We start from the raw sequence: 20,000 nt of genomic DNA, 5'->3' as shown, positions 1-20,000 counted from the left end.
ATAAACAGTCATTTAAGCATTGTGAAACACATTTTCAGTAAGAGTCAACAGACACCAAATAAAGCTATGAAAAGTCGTCATTGGTCTTCTCTACACTTTTCCAACCATCACAACTCTAATTTTGGTTGAAATAAACACATAGTTTACCGATTTACATGTGAAAATGTATGTTGGCTCTATACACGCTAAAAGTACTATTTTTTGAATGGAGTCTGGTGTAATTAGCGCTAGCTACTTTATAGCTGTTTCTGGTAAACAGGTCTTGAACAGGTTTTAAAAAAGGCTATCTCTGAAGGGTTAAGACACTTAACAATTGACTGTTAAAACAACACTGTATGTATTTAAAATCTAAGCAAATTATATATATATTGTAGTGCTAAGGCTTGTGTCGCTAAACCCACCAGAATCCATGTAAATAATCAGTACTTTAAGGATCATGAAATACACTTAATTCAAAGTCGACAGAAACCAAATAAAGCTATGAAAAGCCATTTTTGGGCTTCTCTACACTTTCCCACCATCACAACTCTAGTGTTGGTTGAAATAAACACATAGTTTACCGATTTACATGTGAAAATATATGTTGGCTCTATACATGCTAAAAGTACTATTTTTTGAATGGAGTCTGGTGTGTTTAGCGCTAGCTACTTCATACCTTTTTCACACACACACACACACACAAACACAGACACACACACAGACTCTTTCTCACACACACACACACACACACACAGACACACACACACAAATACACACACACACAGACACATACACACAAACACACACATACACACACATACACACACACACAAAACCTACCAGACTCCATCTAAATAATCAGTAATTTAAGCATCCTAAACCCACCAGACTCCATGTAAATAAAGTCATTTAAGCATCGTGAAACACACTACAGTAAGAGTCAACAGACACCAAATCAAGCTATGAAAAGTCGTCATTGGTCTTCTCTACACTTTTCCAACCATCACAACTCTAATCTTGGTTGAAATAAACACATAGTTTACCGATTTACATGTGAAAATGTATGTTGGCTCTATACACGCTAAAAGTACTATTTTTTGAATGGAGTCTGGTGTGATTAGCGCTAGCTACTTTATAGCTGTTTCTGGTAAACAGGTCTTGAATAGGTTTTAAAAAGGTCTATCTCTGAAGGGTTAAGACACTTAACAATTGACTGTTAAAACAACACTGTATGTATTTAAAATCTAAGCAAATTATATATATATTGTAGTGCTGAGGCTCGTGTCGCTAAACCCACCAGACTCCATGTAAATAATCAGTACTTTAAGGATCATGAAATACACTTCATTCAAAGTCGACAGAAACCAAATAAAGCTATGAAAAGCCATTTTTGGGCTTCTCTACACTTTCCCACCATCACAACTCTAGTGTTGGTTGAAATAAAAACATAGTTTACCGATTTACATGTGAAAATGTATTGTAAGGCAGTTTAAGCTGTTCATAAGCCCATAAACATAGTCTTGTATTTTGTTTTAATTTCTCCGAGCCAAATGTTAAGTCAGTGAATGCCACTCAGCTATCTAGATAACGTTTTGCCATCGCGAGACTTGTTTTCAGTTTACTAGTTGTACGGCACTCATGGCTCCCTGCATGGACACTGCTAAACGCTGTCTGTGCCAGAGCTAGAGGCCAAAACAACGCAGTGTATCATCCAGAACAACATCAGCTGTGATTGTAAACTAACCTGTTACCGGAGCCAAGTAAAGTTCGTAAAGGAAGATCCTTTGTCGTGTGTCTCCATATACCTACGCACCTCCATCCCACCGGAAGGTAAAGCATGACAACTGGTGTCAGAAGTGGGATCTTCTGCAAAACTTCTGTGAGTGAATCCAATCAAAAAGACTATATCCTGACGCATCCTGAGCTAACTAACAACTTCAAGCTAAGCTACAACTCGTCACGGCTGTATGTGAAAAGAGAAAAGAGATGCGAAGAAAACAGTAGTGAAGTTGCCGCAACATCGCAGCGCACAACTTCCGGTCTGTTCCTTTCACAATAAGAGCACAACAGGAAGTGCCCAACAAAATAAAATAAATAAATAAATAATAATAATGACTGAGGAACTACAAGGCGCTACAGCAGGCCCTGCAGAGGCAGAAAGAGCTCCCGAATGGTTACAAGCTGTGTTGGAAAATCAAAATCAACAAACAAGACACCTTCAATTGATGTTGGCCCCTGTCCTTTCACACATAACAGGACAATCAGCTGCACAACAAACCCCACCATCACTCTCTACTGCCAAGGGGGGAGAGGACATAATCTCAATGCATTCTACCAGGGAAAGGCATGCACCTGACCCAAGTGCCCCTTTTGATGTGACTGTTAGACCAAGAGATCGTGCTCCCTTTGCAGCTGAACTGGAGGTCATAAATCAAAGATCTCGAAGCTCAGGCCCATCAAGGCGCACTACAACTCCTGAACCTGACAGCAGACGCAGAGAGATTAGAGACTCTGAGCATGAAATCCAACACACACTTGCCTACCATGATGAAAGGAGGCAAAATAATTCTGGAGCCTATTACAACACATGGCCAGAACCCCATAGGCCTAAATTAGCCACATTTGATGGAAATGAGGATTGGGACTCTTTTCTGATGCTATTTGAACGTCAAGCCAGGAAATATGGGTGGAGTGCCATAGAACGAGTGGACAGGCTGCATGAGTGTTTAAGAGGAGCTTCAGTGCGATACGTCTGCTCACTACCGGAGCGCACAAAGGAAGATTATGTTCTCCTGGTAAAGCAACTCACTCAACGCTTTGGGAAGAAAGACCCCCCAACCACAATAAGGAGGAAGCTTGGCGAACTTCGACAAGGGCGAGAGACATCAGCTGAGTTTGCAGAAGAAGTGAGACGCTTTATTACACTTGCATATCCAGGAGTAGATCTCCAGCTGCAGGACCAACTAGCAACTGATGCTTTCCTCAAAGGCTTACGAAACCAAAAGGTGGCTTATGAAGTCATGAATCGTGACCCAGGCTCCCTGGTTGAGGCCGAAAAGTTTGTGGAGGCCCATGAGCATAACTTCAAAGCTACTGTGGGCCGTGACAATGAAATAAAGAACAGAGCAAGACGCATCTCATGGGTTGATGAAGGAGACATGTGTGAAGATACTGCCACAATGTCCCGCAGGGTCCAGACCCCCCAGTATGTTACTTCTGACCAGTTTGCTGCACTAATGGATCAAGTGAAGACCCTTGTTAACACAGTGGGAAACCTACAGCTGCAGGTTGGGAATCTCCAGTCTACAACTACAGGAACCCAACAGCCCAAAGCAGCCCAAAGCTTTTTACCAGAAAGAAAACAAAATTATCAGCCGGTGCAAACCAACAGAGGGCGCTCTCAAACACCAAGCCCAAATCGTGGAGCAGCCGGCCCATGTTTTAAATGTGGGGATACAGGACATTTCAGAAAGGACTGTGTTAGGCCATCGAGCCCAGTGGCTGCATGTAACCATAGTGACAGGCATACAGACCACCTGCTGCAATCAGATGGAGACCCTAACTCAGATCCCCAACTACAAGGTCGGCAGATTGGCTGCACCAAGAAGAGAGGTGAGAGTTTACAAATTCCCCTGACCATAAATGGCATTCCAACGCAAGCTGTGGCAGACACTGGAGCTCAAACAACTGTGATATCAGAGGAGCTGTACCAAAGCCTTCTGAAAAGCAACGCGACACCTGCAGACCTACACCAGACCTACCTACTGAATGCAGGAGTTGGAGATGGCATGAAAGCTAAACATGGACTCACAGTGACCTTTCAAATTGGATCCAAGTCTATTAACTGGGAAGTGCATGTAGCCCCAATAAGAGACTCTGTCCTCCTCGGATTGGATTTGATGAAAGCCCATGATGTTGTCATCTATACCCGTGGCAAGGTTTTCATTGGAGGTGAACTTGTGCCCTCAAAAATCGTGCGAGATAATGGATCAGACTACTGCGTGGCTAGAGTGACGCTTGGAGAAACCACCATCATACCAGCTACAACCGAAAATGTCGTGTGGGGTGAAGTGGAGGACCCAAGGCCAGGGGTTACAGCAGTGCTAGAGCCTTTCAACATTACAGACAATGTAGCCTCTGGGAGTGTTGTTGTCACTATGGACAAAAAGGTGCCAATCAGGGTGTGCAATTTCTCCACCAAGAGAACAGCCCTACCAAAAGGAGCATGCCTCGGAGTCCTTATCGAAGCTTATCCTGAACCCCCATGTGAACCAAAGCAAAGTGCAGTACCTAGCCATACAGAAGACAGTGCACCATCACTAGTGGTGGGGAGAGTAGCAACAATCGCTGATATTCCTGAACACCTCCAATGCCTGGTTGCTGCTACAAGTGAGGCAGCAGCGGTTCATTCAGTTACTGCTCACGTACCAATCCATCTTTGCTAAAAGTGACTCTGACCTTGGTTACATGTCCGCTGTTACGCACAAGATTGACACTGGTTCTGCTAGGCCTGTACGCCAGCCCGTAAGAAGAACTCCTCTTGGATTTCAAGGTGAAGAGGAAGCACATCTTAAAGCCATGCTGGAAGCGGGTTTAATCACACCATCAGCATCCGAGTGGGCCTCTCCAGTGGTCCTAGTGCGCAAAAAGGACGGAGGAGTAAGGTGGTGCGTAGATTACCGTTGTTTGAACAATCTGACTATCAAAGATGCTTATCCACTGCCCCAGATTGAAGAATGCCTTGATGTTGTTGGTGGAGCTACTATGTTCTCTACACTCGACCTTCAGTCTGGCTACTGGCAGATTGCAGTGGATAACAAAAATCGTGAGAAGACATCATTCATCACCAAATGGGGCCTTTATGAATACACCCAAATGCCATTTGGACTCTGTAACGCGCCAAGTATGTTTCAGAGAGCAATGGAGCTCGTCCTCCGAGGCCTACAGTGGGAAACCCTTCTCATCTACCTGGATAATGTCATTGTCATCGGCAACGGAGTGGACCAAAGCTTGGATCGGCTTGAGCAGGTCTTTCAGAGGTTTCAAAGCTATGGACTAAAGCTGTTCTGTCCTCACTAAGTGTTGTCCACACGAACGTATACTCAGCTATACAGACAGCTAAACACTCTCCTAATCAAGCTCCAAGGAACAGGCTCATGTGTTGATTTTGGCAGTTTAATCAGGTTTAAGTGTAAAACTGTGAACAAAGAACAAAAAAAGATATAGAAATGAAAATGTTGCACCATAATGCAATATCACACAAAGCTTAGCTTAAGAGTTACAAGACATATTGCACAAGGTAAGTGTAAACACAAAGCAAACACCCCAGGTTTTACAGTACTAAATAGCAGATAATTAAATGACTTAGGAAAGACATAACTTTCTAACCAATACATTTTCAAACAAATATTAATGTATACATGTCTCTTCTAAGATAATAAACAATATAACTTACAGATGATGCCATGTATAAACTGTGGAAACGAGGATGGCACTAGATTGAAACCAGGAGGAACATGTGGCTGTCTCAGGCAATATCTAGAGAAGAAGCTAAGCACTTCCTGTTTCCTCCCTTAAAGTGACAGTTCACAAAACAACCACAGGGGGTGCCAAAGCAATGAAACACATCTGGCTCCAAAACACTCCCCACCTGGCACCTTTAGGATGCCAACGTCAAACTAACTATCAAGTCACTTGACCAAGTCCTTTTTTAACAGAAGGATCACTTCAGAGATTGGCCTTAAGAAAAGCTTTGGTACACCATCCTTGATAATTTTCACTTCGACCTTTCTGACTTTTCCATCGTCACTTAGAAAAGCCTTTGTGATAAGTCCTGTGGGCCAGTCAGGTCTTTTGACTTGGATGTCTTTCAGCAGGACAACATCTCCGTCCATCAGATTTGGTCTTTCCGTCCTCCATTTCTGACGACTATGGAGACTGCTCAGGTACTCTCTTCTCCATCTTTCCCAAAAAGTGTTGGCTAAACTTTGTACTTGTCGCCACTGGCGTCTAAAGAGGTCACTGTCATCAAAGTTGCCAGGGGGAGCTGAGGTTGTGCCAACCTTCTGTGTTAGGAGCATAGCAGGGGTGAGGATAAGAGGGTTCATCTGGATCTGTAGACACCGAGGTAAGTGGTCTAGAGTTGACTATAGCAGTAACCTCAGCCATAAAGGTCGTCAGGACCTCATGTGTGACCTTTGTAGGCCCGAGCTTGAGGAACATTGCATCAAGGATACGACGTGTGATGCCGATCATCCTCTCCCAGCTGCCTCCCATGTGTGAAGAGTGTGGGGGATTGAATAGCCACACACAGCCTTGATCAGAGAGATAATTGCCCACTTGCTTGTTGTTGCAACCTCTGGAGTCAATCTGAAGCTCTTTGCAGGCTCCCACAAAGTTGGTTTCACAGTCAGACCTCAGCTGCTTAACGGGTCCCCTAGTTGCAAAGAAGCATCTTAAAGCATTAATAAAACTGGATGACTCCATTGATTCAACAACCTCAATGTGTATGGCGCGTGTGCTCATACACGTAAAAATTACTGCCCAACGCTTACTGTTTGCCAGGCCTCCACGTGTCCTCCTTGAGGTGACACACCATGGCCCGAACAAATCCAGTCCTACAAAGGTGAACGGAGGTTCTGTGCTCAAGCGATCAGCAGGCAGGTCAGCCATCTTCTGCTCCTCTTGTTTACCACGCAGTCTCCGACAACACACAGTTATAGATCAGGCTGCTAACAGACCGCTTACCTCCAACAATCCAAAACCCTGCAGCTCTTAAAGCTCCTTCTGTTAAGTGCCGTCCTTGATGACAGACTTCCTCGTGGTAGTGTCTGATAAGCAGTAAGGTAACATGGTGTTTGCCAGGAATGATGATTGGCTGACTCTCCTCTGATGTGAGCTGTGCCTTCCTCAGCCGTCCACCTACGCAGAAGGCCCTCAGAATCGATGAAAGGGCAGAGTTTGCTGAGGGGGCACTGTTTTGGGACAGGTTCTCCCTTTTGGATGCACTGGATTTCCTCTGAATAGATGTCTCTTTGGACAGCGAGAATGACTCTGACCTTTGCATGATCTAGCTGCTCTGCACTGAGAGGCTGCTTACAGATGTGCCAACCTTGGCAAGGGCCTCCTTTTGCTGCTTGCATGAAAGAATAAGCGATGTGCGAGAGTCGGGCAACAGCTCTGAAGAGTGACTTCCAACTTGAAAAACGCTCGAAGCGTGCATTGCCGAGCTGTTGTGACAAATGTGTGGCACAGGTCACTACCTCTGGGCGTAACTCCACATCTGATCCGGGGTCGATAAGAATGAAAGCTTCCTGTTGTAAGCGACACTGTTGCTTGTCCACAAGGAAGGCGGGTCCGGTAAACCACGAGGAAAGCGTGAGCTGGTTGGCTGGGATGGCTCTAGTTGCATGGTCGGCTGGGTTAACATCTGTTGGAACATAGTTCCATTGACCTTTGTTGGTTGAACGTCTGATACGTTGCACTCTGTTATGAACATAAACGTAGAATCGTCTGGAGTCATTGCATATGTAGCCCAGTACCACTTTGCTGTCTGTGAAAAAACTGATGCCATCAAGCTCTATATCCAGCTCTGCAGATATAGCCTCCGCCAATTCCACCGCTAGAACGGCTGCACAAAGTTCAAGCCTTGGGATGGTGATGTCAGGCTTTGGAGCCAGTTTTGTCTTGCCAAACAGGAATCCAACTTTGCTATGTCCTGCGGCATCTGTAATCTTCAGATAGGCGACGGCAGCAATTGCTTTAGTTGATGCATCACAAAAGATGCAGATCTCTTTCCTCTCAGCTGCAGAGAGCGGGATCGAGTGTACATTCTTGGAACCTTCAAGTTGTTAAGGTCTTGTAGAGAGGCGCACCACCTCTGCCACTCCTCAAGCTTCTCCTGGGGAAGTGGGGCATCCCATTCACAAGTGTCAGGGGTTAGTTCTCTTAAGATACAGCGACCTCCTACACTGACTGGAGCAGCAAATCCTAGTGGGTCGAACAAGCTGTTGATGGTAGATAACACACCACGACGTGTAAAGGGCTTTTCAGTAGCAGCAACTTGGAAGGACAGTGTATCTGTAGCAAGGTCCCATCCAAGGCCCAGACTGCGCTGCGTTGGAGGAAGATCTTGACCCACATCCAGATCTTGTAGGTTTTTGGCTAGGTCTTCAGTCGGGAACGCTTCCATAACCTCCACACTGCTAGATGCTATCTTATGCAGTCTTAGATTAGATTGAGCCAGCATGTATTGTGCTCCTTTCAATACCTCAATGGCTTCCTCTGCACTGCTGAACGATTTTAGGCCATCGTCGACATAGAAATGACGATGTACGAAGTTCTTCACTTCAAATCCAAATTCCTTCTCTCCCTCCGTGGCCGTCCTCTTGAGTCCGAACATGGCAACAGCTGGCGATGGGCAGTTACCAAACACATGAACTCTCATGCGATACTCCAAAACTTCACCATCAAGTTGGTGGTTGTCAAACCACAAGAATCGGAGGTAGTCCCGATGATCCTCTCTTACTAGGAAGCTGTGAAACATTTGTTGGATATCTGTCATAACAGCTACTGGCTCTGTCCTAAAGCGAATGAGGACCCCAAGTAAGGTGTTGTTCAGGTCTGGTCCCTGTAGGAGCACATCATTCAGTGCTATGCCCTTGAACTGTGCACTTGAGTCAAAAACAATCCTTATTTTCCCTGGTTTCTGGGGATGATAAACACCAAAGTTTGGTAAGTACCAATACTCCTTGTCCGGCTCTGGTGGAGGAGCTGGCTCAGCATGTCCATTTCTGAAGATGTCCTCCATGAAGTCCACAAAATGGTGTTTCATCTCCTGTTTCTTCTTCAGGGTTCGGCGAAGTGACATCAGTCGGCTGAGGGCCTGCTCTCTGTTATTTGGTAGACGTGGTCTTGGTGTGCGAAATGGCAGTGGAGCGACCCAGCTGTTGGAATCTTCTTTCACAAACTCCCTATTCATGATATGAAGAAACATCTCATCTTCAACGGAGGGTGCTATCTTGTCATCATCTTCAGAATGGCTGAAGATCTTCTTGCCTAAGTCTGGCTGTTTTGAAGCCAATGTGATTGAATGTTCGTCCCGTTCACTTACTGCCTTCTCTTTAATGAAGATTCTGCTCTCACAAGGCCTGAAATAACTAGGGCGCCCATTTTCCAAGACATTGGTCTTGAAAGTATTGACCGTTGGTCGGTGGGCCCCGCCAAGGCCGACGTCACCAACTATGACCCAGCCTAGATATAGTTGCTGTGCGTAAGGTGCATTATGATGACCATTGCGCTGGGTGCGCACTTTGTGGACACGGATGATGTCCCTGCCGAGTAATAGTAAGATCTCAGCTGAATGGTCCAGAGGAGGAATCTTATTAGCTATAGGCTTGAGATGGATGTGACTACGGGCAGCCTCTGGTGTTGGGATTTCATCCCTATTGTTGGGAATTAGATTGCACTCAATAGGGGTTGGTAGTGGTAGATGAAGTTCCCAATCAGCTGACTCCACCACAAATCCAACAGCCCTTCTTCCAGCAGTGTACGTAGTTCCTGCACATGTTTTGAGAGTGTACGGAGAAGAGTCACTCTTTATGTTAAACTTGTCGAAGAATGCTGATCTGGCTAGTCACACGTTGCTCTGATCGTCTAGCATCACGTAAGTCTTCATTTTTTGCTCAGGGTGCCCCTTCGGATAGATGTTTACCAGACAGATTTTCGAGCAAGATTTTCCTCGAAAACCCTCACCACAGACCACAGGTGCATGAGGAAGTTGCTACATCTGGAACGTGTTGAGTAGGCTCCCCACCATGTTCGGCAGCAGGCACATTAGAACTCACAGCCCAAGGTGCTTGTCCTGCATGGAGCACAGAGATGTGTTGGTCACTGTCGCATTCCGAGCAACGGATGACAGCTTTACACTCCTTTGCCTGATGTGTTGTCGATGCACAACATTTAAAACATATGAAGTTCTCTTTCAGGAAGCGCTTACGTTCTGCCAATGGTTTTATCCGGAAACCTCGACACTTCTTGAGGGAATGAGGTTTTTTGTGGAGAGGACACTGTCTATCTGGATCCATGACAGGTTCTTTAGTGGTGTCTGAGCAGGATGTGTCTGCTACTTCAGTTTTACTGACCGATAATGAAGGTTTGGTTTTCCACTGTTTGCTTGAAGACCCATTGGCTTTGGACGCAGCTGAGTTTGAGGTAAAGGCAGCAAAGCTAGGATCATTCCTCATCTCTGCATAGTGGTACACAAAGTCCACAAAAAATGAGAAGGGAGGGTAGACAACATTGTGCTCTCTCTTATAGCGGGACCCCTGACTTATCCACTGCTCCTGGATGTTGTAGGGCAATTTCTCCACAATAGGGTTTATTCCCCTTGCTGTGTCGAGAAAGCTAAGTCCTGCCATGTAACCATCATGCATTGCTGCTTCAATTTCTAGGAGTAGATCTCCAAGTTCTTGAAGTTTCTGATAATCTCTGTTTGAAAGTCTTGGGAACTGGTCCAACCTTTCGAAGAGAGAAGCTTCAATCGCCTCTGGAGAGCCATAGCACTTGTCAAGTCGCCGCCAAAGCATGTCCAGACCCATAGATGGATTATTGACATGAACTGCCCTTATCCTCTTGGCATGTTGAAGAGACTCCCCACCAAGCCATTTAATGAGCAGGTCCAGTTCTTCACTGGCTTTGAGGTTCAGACCTTCTACTGCATTATCAAAGCTAGATTTCCAGGACAGATAACTGGCAGGCTGGTTATCGAACACTTTAAGCCCAGCCGTGACAAGATCTCGACGAGCCAGATATACAGCTAAGTCAGATACACCTGGGGTCTCCGATCGTGAGTTGTGTATAATCTGCTGTGTTGGGTCTGTGGACCGGCGTACATTGAAGCTGGGGATATTTACTTTTTTGTGAACGGGTGCAGCTCCATGGAGGTGTTTCTTCGGATAGGTTTGCTGCAGGGGTTTAGCAGGAAAGGCTGCAGGATCTGACCGCTGCAATTGTTGACTGCTAGACTGGCTTTGAGTGTCTGGGAGGCGGCTGCCTTGTGGTATGGGAGCATCCTCTGTGGCTTCGTCAAATTGAGGTGAAGTACCATTTTGACTGGAAGCAAAATGTGCTTGGATGTACTCTCCAGTGCGATGTATAGACTGCTTTGCTGATAGAGAGTGACTGGCTTTACTCACGAGGTCACAATTTTCCAAATCTGCAGCTGCTTCGAACACTTTAGCTTCTGCTGAGGCAGCCTCAGCTTCACATTCTATCTTTAGTGCATTTAATTCGGCCTCTATTCGTGCTTTTTCTACTTGCATTTCTACTTGACGCTTTGCATAGGCTGCTCATGTGCGTGCAGCTTCTGCTTTGGCACGAGCTTTAGCAGCAGCTACACTGGCTGAAGACTTCACTGAGCTTCGTGAAGGTGAACTTGATGCAGCACATTCCGACTTGACATCCAGGTCTTGAGGATCGATATCGTCAGGATTGGGGTCTGCCATTACGATATAGGACAGGTAGACGTATCTCCAGACCACAGAAAATACTCTTGTGGATGTAGATGTATGTCGTTGTTTCTTACTTTAGCAGGGGTTAAACTTGCATGTCCCATTGAGTGGATTCTTGTTGATGGATATACATCCTTTCTTCACAGTCTGTCACAATGGTCCATCTTTTTACTGTTCTGTCCTCACTAAGTGTTGTCCACACGAACGTATACTCAGCTATACAGACAGCTAAACACTCTCCTAATCAAGCTCCAAGGAACAGGCTCATGTGTTGATTTTGGCAGTTTAATCAGGTTTAAGTGTAAAACTGTGAACAAAGAACAAAAAAGATATAGAAATGAAAATGTTGCACCATAATGCAATATCACACAAAGCTTAGCTTAAGAGTTACAAGACATATTGCACAAGGTAAGTGTAAACACAAAGCAAACACCCCAGGTTTTACAGTACTAAATAGCAGATAATTAAATGACTTAGGAAAGACATAACTTTCTAACCAATACATTTTCAAACAAATATTAATGTATACATGTCTCTTCTAAGATAATAAACAATATAACTTACAGATGATGCCATGTATAAACTGTGGAAACGAGGATGGCACTAGATTGAAACCAGGAGGAACATGTGGCTGTCTCAGGCAATATCTAGAGAAGAAGCTAAGCACTTCCTGTTTCCTCCCTTAAAGTGACAGTTCACAAAACAACCACAGGGGGTGCCAAAGCAATGAAACACATCTGGCTCCAAAACAAAAGCTAAAGCCATCAAAATGTCATCTGCTTCAGGAAGAAGTTCTCTTCCTGGGTCACATTGTGAGTGGCAAAGGAGTCGGACCAAATCCAGCTCTCGTCAAAGATGTACAGCAGTGGAACCCCCCCAACAACCTGAAAGAGCTGTAAACCTTCCTTGGGCTATGTAACTACTACCGCAAGTTTGTCCGAAGATTTGCAGAGCTGGCAAGCCCCCTTCATAATCTTCTCAAAAAGGGGACGGTGTTCCTATGGACTGACGAGCATCAAGCTGCTTTTACCAAGCTCAAGGAAAATTTGACCACTGCACCTGTGTTGGGGTACCCTCGTGCTGAAGGCAAGTTCATTCTCGATACAGATGCCTCAAACAACAGTTTCGGAGCTGTCCTGTCGCAAGTCCAGTGGGGGGAAGAGCGAGTTCTGACATATGCCAGCAGCCACCTTTCACCAGCTCAACAAAGGTACTGCGTCACCCGTCTTGAGTTACTTGCTGTTGTTCGTTTTACACGCCAGTTCCGCCACTATCTACTGGGCAGGAAGTTCCTACTTCGAACTGACCATGGCAGTCTCACCTGGCTTTTCCGGTTCAAATGCCCTGAAGGACAACTGGCTTCTCACCTGGGAGAAGCTAAAACCCTCGAGTGTGTGCGTCAAAGCTGCCATTGGTATGGCATGGGCGGAGATGTTCACCTGTTTGTCAAGAGGTGCCCACACTGCAGTGCATGTAAATCCACAGGACCAACCAAAAGAGCCAAACTGCAAAGTTACCAAGTCGGAGCACCTCTGGACCGTTTGCACCTCGATATCCTCGGGCCATTCCCTGTGTCCAGCTCTGGTAACAAGTACATTCTTGTCATTATTGATCAGTTTACCAGATGGGTTGAAGCGTTTCCTGTCCCTGACCAAGGTGCTGAAACGACTGCAAGAAAGCTAGTGTATGACTTTATCACCAGGTTTGGAGCCCCCCTCGAGTTACACACGGATCAAGGCCGTAATTTCGAGAGTTCGCTGTTTCGCAATGTGTGCAAGCTCCTGCAGATTACCAAGACCAGGACTACCCCCTACCACCCCTCCTCTAATGGACAGGTAGAGCGGTTCAATAGGACCTTGCTGCAGATGCTTCGATGTTATGTGAACCAGAACCAAAAGAACTGGGACGAGCAATTGCCACTGCTCACCGCAGCCTACCGCAGTTCACGACACACAGTGACAGGGTTCACACCCAACAGACTTATGCTTGGCAGGGAGGTCCATCAACCACAGGATATCCAGTCTGGTACCGCAAAACTCAAAGCCGACCCACTGGAAGTAGCGGATTTCCTCTAAAATCTGGAAGAAGGCCTAAAAGAAGTGCACAGTATGGCAAGAGAGCACCTCCGTGCTGCACAAGAGCGACAGAAGAAAGTGTATGACCTTCGAGCAAGAGAACACTCCTATCGTGTGGGAGACCTGGTGTTCGTCAGAGATGAAACGAGAAAGAAAGGACTAAGCCCAAAGCTCCAAGCACTATGGAAGGGCCCCCTGATTGTTGCAGCACGCCGTGGTCCTGCACTGTACGAGATTCAAGGTCCTAAACGCAGCACAGTAATGCATCATGACAGACTCAAGCCCTATGACAGTGAAGTAATACCAGTCTGGGTTTCACGCCAAAGAAGTAAAATGCTGCAGCAGTGCCAAGACCCAGACCTCCAACCAAATGAAGAGGACGTTCCCTTGGTGCCAACGCTGCCGCTGCCAGGTGATCCAGGCGAAGTCTCCCCTTCCGATGGTCCGAGCGAGGTGTCCCAGTCCAAAGGTCCGGGGTGCCAGCCAGGAAGAAGACGAGGTGATACAGACTCCTCGGAAAAGACTGTGAAAACATCTAGTGGTCGCATAGTAAATAGACAAGAGAGGTTCAGACATTAGTTATGTTACATTAAGCTAAAAGTTGTTAGTTGACTGTTAAATGCCTACACTTAAGACTGATCTAAGGAATGTGATTTGTGTTTTATTGCCCTTATGGCATAAGCTTTTTCAGCAACTTGGGTTAAGTTTACCGTAATTACTTAATTTCTAATCAGTTTTCCCTACATTACCTGTACTGAAGGGACTCAGCACTCCAAGAGGGGGGGTAGTGTAAGGCAGGTTAAGCTGTTCATAAGCCCATAAACATAGTCTTGTATTTTGTTTTAATTTCTCCGAGCCAAATGTTAAGTCAGTGAATGCAACTCAGCTATCTAGATAACGTTTTGCCATCGCGAGACTTGTTTTCAGTTTACTAGTTGTACGGCACTCATGGCTCCCTGCATGGACACTGCTAAACGCTGTCTGTGCCAGAGCTAGAGGCCAAAACAACGCAGTGTATCATCCAGAACAACATCAGCTGTGATTGTAAACTAACCTGTTACCGGAGCCAAGTAAAGTTCGTAAAGGAAGATCCTTTGTCGTGTTTCTCCATTTACCTACGCACCTCCATCCTGCCGGAAGGTAAAGCACGACAGTATGTTGTCTCTATGCTCGCTAAAAGTACTATTTTTTAAATGGAGTCTGGTGTGTTTAGCACTAGCTACTTCATAGCTGTTTCTGGTAAACAGAAAGGTCTTAAAATTAAGACAATTAACACTTCACCATTAAAACAACACTGTATGTATTTAAAATTTAAGCAAATTATATATATATTGAATTGCTGAGGCTTGTGTCGCTAAACCCACCAGACTCCATGTAAATAGTCAAAACTTTAAGCATCCTAAATCCATCAACCTCCTATTCGTTTTCGTTCTCTCTCTCTCTCTCTCTCTCTCTCTCTGTCTCTCTCTCTCTCTCTCTCTCTGTCTCTCTCTCTCTCTGACAGTGTGACATATGTATCTACTTAGCTAGTGTTATTCGGATGTGCACCAAGTAGTAGGCACACTGTAAAAATTTCTTCCGGAATTTTCTAGTTCAGTGTGCCGATGTGCTGCAATAGCAGCAATCGGCACAATGACTATTGTTTCTCATACTTATTCAGTGTGCCGATGTGCTGCAATAGCAGCAATCGGCACAATGACTATTGTTTCTCATACTTATTATTAATATTCAGTGTGCCGATGTGCTGCAATAGCAGCAATCGGCACAATGACTATTGTTTCTCATACTTATTATTCAGTGTGCCGATGTGCTGCAATAGCAGCAATCGGCACAATGACTATTGTTTCTCATACTTATTATTATTCAGTGTGCCGATGTGCTGCAATAGCAGCAATCGGCACAATGACTATTGTTTCTCATACTTATTATTATTATTCAGTGTGCCGATGTGCTGCAATACACACTAAAAACTCCTGGGTTATTTTGTCAACCCAGTTTCTGGGTTATTTGTGTTGGGTTAAAATTATGGGTTATTTTTTCAGAGAGTAACCCATTTTCTGGGTTATAGGGCTAATATTTGACCCATTGCCTGGGTTGTTTGGGTTTCTGGGTTATTTTTCAAAGAGTAACACATGTTCTGGGTTATAGGCTTGGCTTTCTCTCTCTCTCGCGCTCTCTCTCTACAATGTATTTTTCGGTTAGTTGTCTTGACATCGGACCAGCTTATTTTCTCCTCTAAACGACACTTTGGTTCCTGGGGCAGGGAGGCGAGGTAAGCATTTTCATCTTACTGGTAGTTTGTTGCAGAAAATGTGCTTGTTTAAACCGTGCTTCTAAAATAAACTATCTTACGTTCCATTAGCTAACTTAACTAGCTAGCTACCTAGCTTGCTTGTGAAGAGTAACTGACATTTACGTTTTTTCAAAGGAGTTGTTAATGGAGACATGTCAATGCTGTATCGTTGTTATCTATCTATCTAGCGCTATGTCTGTTTGCAAATTAAAATAAACGTTATCTAAGTAAGTAAGTTATCGGTTTTCTTTTTTATTAAGATGTATCTGAGTCACTGTATGCTAAATTGGCTGGCTAGCTAGCTAGCTAGCCAGCCAATGTAGCTAGGTTAATGATACCACAAATGTTAGCACGCTAAAACGTAGATAACATTGATTTAGCTCGGTTTAAGAAGATGTTTATGAATAAAACGTTACTAACGATAGCTAATCCACCGACCGTTAGAAATGTACGGACATTATTATTATTGGATATTTTCTTGCTGAAAAGTGAACATGCAGAAAAAGGAGGGAAATTTGTATTCAGCTATCACGTAGCCTATTTTGAATGCTCACGTTTCCACGTTGGATGTATTTTTAATTGTTTGTTAACGTTACTAAAAGTTATGTATTAAGTACTTTATATAGTTCCTTTTAAATAAAAAATGCAAAAATGTAATGCTGACAAATCGCCGGTTCCCGCCCGGGGCTGTGGTGTACCTCTGATTTATACACAACTCCCTGGAAGTTATCTCTGTACATTTATTTTTAAGGATGAATATACAGAAAAAAATTGTAGAGTAGATTACACTCGTTTTTAAAGGAGGGAAATTTGGGAGGGAAAATCTTTTTTTTTTTTTAGGTATAACCTTTTACATAAATCAGGCTTTGAATTATATATGAATTAATCCCTAATGTAAAAACCTTAACAATATAGAGAGGAAGGAAACAAATAGACAGGGTAAAATAAACATGTAATTGTGTATCTGTTTTTTTGTAATAGTCTGAAAGAAGAAAAATAGCCCTCAGCCTCAGCAGCGTCAGCCTCCTCCTCAACACACACAGGAGCAGCTAGACCCTATTGGGGAGCAGCCTCCGTTCATGCTCCTGGACCAGCAGGAAATGGAGCAAGAGTCAGGAACAAACCTGAAAAACCTCTTCCGGGGCAGTGGACGTAGCCCTGGAATAAGAACCTAAGAAATTCCCTCCTTCAATTGGTAAGAAAGAAAAGTAGTACAAATATATGTGTTCTACCTCAATGTTAAATGTTACTCAGATTATTTAAAATATGTGTTCACAGAAGACCTCCAGGACTACCAGCGGTACCATGAGGGCAGCTGCCCCCCTTCCAAGCAGCTGGAAAATGCACAGTCCAAAGTGTCGAGGGTCAGGTCTTTTATATTTTACCTGGCTAAGGGACATACTGTATTGTTCAGTTTGCTATTTTAAGGAACATTGATGGCATCCAAAAGTAAGTGTGACTTTCCATGTGAATTATTGTGAAGTGGTTATGACACACACCCGATGTGAACAGTGACTAACTCAAAGCCTATGTTTCTGCAGATACACAGCCCACCTCCAGTCCCCAGGCAAGACCATCACAACGGCACATTTCTACCTGAGAACCATACAGCAGTTCCTCAAATACTTTCGGGAAACCCTGCCTGCCCAATCTCACCTGACTGCGATGGATGTGGGTGAGGCGTGCTGCTCGCGACACAAAGTGCATCACAGACGCAACCAGGAACGTTGTCCTGCACCTGCTGGCAGTGAAAAGCCACAAGAAGGCCAGGATAATATCCTGCGAGGACCTGAAGCGGTGTCAGGAGGGGGGCCAACACTGAGGATCCCAGAGCTGCTGGGTAGTGTGCATCCCTCTTTCCAAAATAGTGAAAATAGTCCATCTCCAACAGAAGCCTGCGCGTGCATAGTGATATGTCCTTGTTTGTGTATTTTTCGTTTCTTCCCTTTCGTGTGCTGAAATACTTTTTATACACACACTCGCGCGCGTACCGTTTTTACGGCTACTTTTGCGGCTTTCACAGCCTCCATTTACGGTCGTTGCCAGGGGATTGGTAACCTCTGGGTTTTGCAAGGTCAAAGAGGCCGCAGAGGCGCACAGGCCTGGCGATGATGGTTTTGTGATCTCTGTAAGTATAAAAATCTGGGTCCTGTTGTCATCACTGCTTGTGAGTCTGTTGTTTTTGTTAATGTTTCCTCTGAAAGAGTCCGTCCATTTTCTGTGTATTGCAGATCAGGGAACACAAGACTAACAAGTCCTTTGGGGTGGCCCAAATGTTCTTAGAGACTGACGAGTTTCGATGGCTGGTTCGGTGGCTGCAGCTGCGGGTGGCCAGCAAGCCACCGAACCAGCTGGTTTTCTTCACGGCTGGGAAGGGCCCATGCTAAAACTTCTTGCACCACCTGCAGGTAGCGTGGGCGGAGATCTGCCTTAAAGGGTCCCCCAACTTCACTGACCTGAGGACCGCTGTGTCTGCTCATGTAAGTTCTCCTCAGTCACTTATCTGTTCATGCTGGATTTCATTAAAACTCTTCTGGCTCAACTAACCATAGCAATCTTTTCTCTTCTACTGTTTTAAGGTCAAGAACAACCTTCTGTCGGGCAGCAGAAGATGGTGGCCACCTTTATGTGCCACAACATTACCACCGCTGACTGCTTCTACGCCCTCAGCCTGAACGTGGCCCAGTCAAAGAGGATGAGGGAGCATTTCCGCTAGGCCCTCACCCACACCGCGCCATCACCGGAGCAACCAGAAGCCTCCTCCTCCTCCCCCACCAGGAAGAGTTACCGCAAGCCTGAGTCCTCCTCCAGTTCCAAGACAAAACCCCTGCCACCTACCAGGAGTCAGGGACCTCGGGACTGGAGAAGGAGAGGGAGTTTATGGAGAGGCTGCAAAATATAAGTAAAACTCTAAGATATGTACTTTAAAGACTCAGTCCATTTATGTCTGTTACACCAGACCTCACTCTGTGTTTTGTGTTTGTGTTTCCTCAACAGACACCAGAGAAGGCCCGAGAAGTCTCGTGAACACGCCAGTGTGCTTCAACCTAACTTGTGTGGTGGGAAATGTCTTCAGCCACACCGGAAAATAAGTTTTGTTTTTAATACTTTGCTTTTGTATGAGCTGGATTATACAGTACACCAAACGTATTATGAATAAAACAACATGGATATTCCATTGCTATGGATTTCTTACTGACATTTCAGGAACATTTATGACGGGTCGGGATATTGCCATCCTTGTGTAACCCAGACTAAAAGGTACACAGGCATAGATTCACAAGGGAGTGGAGGGGGGCATTTTATAGCATTTTGATAAGATGCATAGTGATATTAATCAAATACAGTAATGCACACAAAAGAAATCTATGGTTTCTATGGGAGAAAAACAAACATTATGTACATTAGCCATGCCCTACAGGAATTGGGATTTTGTACGTTGATACATTTTGAAACCACTACATGATACATGATGTATGTTCTAATGTCTAAGTTTTACATAAATTAAATAATTTGCACATATATCTATGTGTATGTTGTCAGTCATTGTACATTTAGGTTGAAATTGGAGGTGATGCTTGACGTTGAAATCATATCAAAATATGTCAATACATTTTGACGTAATTTTGACGTCAATGTTTGATGTCATATTGATGTTAAATTGACATCAAATGCTCACTGGGAAGTGTGTGTGTTTCTTTCCTTTTTATATAGATTTTAATTTAATTTAATGCAATACAAATGTAAAAGTGCTTAAAGTGTGTAATATAATGTAAAAATGTTTTATTTTCTGAAATAAGGCATACTGGCATAGTAACCCAAGTTAGGTTATTTTTGACCCAACTCCTGGGTTAAAAGGGACCAACTAATTTCTGGGTTATTTCAACACAGAAAATTGGGTGTTCCTTTTGACCCAGAAGTTGGGTTATTTTAACGAAAACATTTGGGTCAGGTATTTAACCCAGAAGTTGGGTTATATTAACTACACTGTTGGGTTATTTTAACCCAAGATTTGGGTCAAATATTTAACCCAGAAGTTGGGTTATATTAACTACACTGTTGGGTTATTTTAACCCAAGATTTGGGTCAAATATTTAACCCAGAAGTTGGATCAAAAAGAATAACCCAATTTTCTGGGTTGAA

General features: G+C 44.4%; 2 long non-coding RNA genes across 2 annotated transcripts; both read left to right on the top strand.

Annotated features, from left to right (window-relative positions):
- Nucleotides 1-17,032: 17,032 nt before the first annotated feature.
- On the top strand, nt 17,033-17,500 carry LOC120564585. The gene is made up of 3 exons (XR_005640123.1): nt 17,033-17,052; nt 17,136-17,306; nt 17,399-17,500. It is a non-coding gene; the product is annotated as an uncharacterized LOC120564585 (long non-coding RNA).
- A 429-nt stretch (nt 17,501-17,929) lies between these two features.
- Nucleotides 17,930-19,035, top strand: LOC120563481. The gene is made up of 4 exons (XR_005639966.1): nt 17,930-17,985; nt 18,089-18,337; nt 18,437-18,759; nt 18,855-19,035. It is a non-coding gene; the product is annotated as an uncharacterized LOC120563481 (long non-coding RNA).
- The last annotated feature ends 965 nt before the right edge of the window (nt 19,036-20,000 follow it).

This window comes from Perca fluviatilis, chromosome 8 (genome assembly GCF_010015445.1).
Source record: "Perca fluviatilis chromosome 8, GENO_Pfluv_1.0, whole genome shotgun sequence".
Classification (NCBI taxonomy): Eukaryota; Metazoa; Chordata; class Actinopteri; order Perciformes; family Percidae; genus Perca; species Perca fluviatilis.
This window is presented reverse-complemented; position numbering and strand designations above follow the sequence as displayed.